Genomic DNA, 1,416 nt, shown 5'->3' on the forward strand with positions numbered 1-1,416 from the left:
TTGGGCTCGAAAAATCACTGCAGCCATGAAATGAAAAGACACTTGCTCCTTGGAAGAAACGCTATGACCAACCTAGACAGCATATTCCAAAGCAGCGAGGTTACTTTGCCGACAAAGATCCGGCTAGTCAAAGCTATGGTTTTTCCAGGAGTCATGTGTGGATGTGAGAGTTGGACTGTGAAGAAGGTTGAGCGCTGAAGAATTGATGCTTTTGAAGTGTGGTGTTGGAGAAGACTCTTTAGAGTCCCTTGGAGTGCAAGGAGATCAAGCCAGTCAATCCTAAGGACATCAGTACTGAATAGTCATTGGAAAGACTGATGCTGAAGCTCCAATACTTTGGCCACCTGATGGGAAGAACTGACTCATTGGAAAAGACCCTGATGATGGGTAAGATTGAAGGCAGGAGGTGAAGTAGACAAGAGGATGATATGGTGAATGGCATCACCGACTCGATGGACATGAGTTTGAGCAAGCTACGGCAGTTGTTGATGGACAGGGAAGCCTGATGTGCTGCAGGCCATGGGTTGCAAAAGTCAGACATGCCTGAGCAAGTGTAATGAACTGAACTGAGATACATTATATTAGTTTCAGGTGTATAACATAGTGATTCAGTTATCTTATACACTGAAATGACCACAATAAGTCTAGTTAACACCATCATCACAGCAAAATTTTTCTTATAATGAGAACTTTTAATAGCTACTCATTCAACAACTTTCAAATAGACAATACAAATATTATTAACTGTAGTTACAACCCTGTACATTACACATCCCCCTATGACTTGTTCGTACCTTTGAACCCCTTCACCATTTCTTTTCTTTAAATGTAGAATCGTCACTTTATTCTTTAAGCTTTTTAAAACTAGATGAAATATACTCTAAACGCTTCCCCATGTCAACAAAGTATCATATTGTTCTTATCTGTTCTTTAAAATTCATCCTAAACCTGAGCTGCTGCTGGCTTCAAATAAACTAGCCCTCAAACAGTAATTGTCCCTTTTACTTTCCTATTTTTTTATTTAAAAAAATTTATTTGTTTTAATTGGAGGCTAATTACTTTATAATATTGTAGTGGTTTTACCATACATTGACATGAATCAGCCATGGGTGTACATGTGTTCCCCATCCTGAACCCCTCCTCCCACCTCCCTCCCCATCCCATCTCTCAGGGTCATCCCAGTGCACCAGCCCTGAGCACCCTGTCTCATGCATCGAAGCTGGACTGGCGATCTGTTTCACATATGACAATATACATGTTTCAGTGCTATTCTCTCAAATCATCCCACCCTCGCCTTCTCTCACAGAGTCCAAAAGATTGTTCTATACATCTGTGTCCCTTTTGCTGTCTCGCATATAGGGTCATCGTTGCCATCTTTCTAAATTCCATATATATGCGTTAGTATACTGTATTGGT

The sequence above is a fragment of the Capricornis sumatraensis genome, chromosome X (genome assembly GCF_032405125.1).
Source record: "Capricornis sumatraensis isolate serow.1 chromosome X, serow.2, whole genome shotgun sequence".
NCBI classification, from domain to species: domain Eukaryota; kingdom Metazoa; phylum Chordata; class Mammalia; order Artiodactyla; family Bovidae; genus Capricornis; species Capricornis sumatraensis.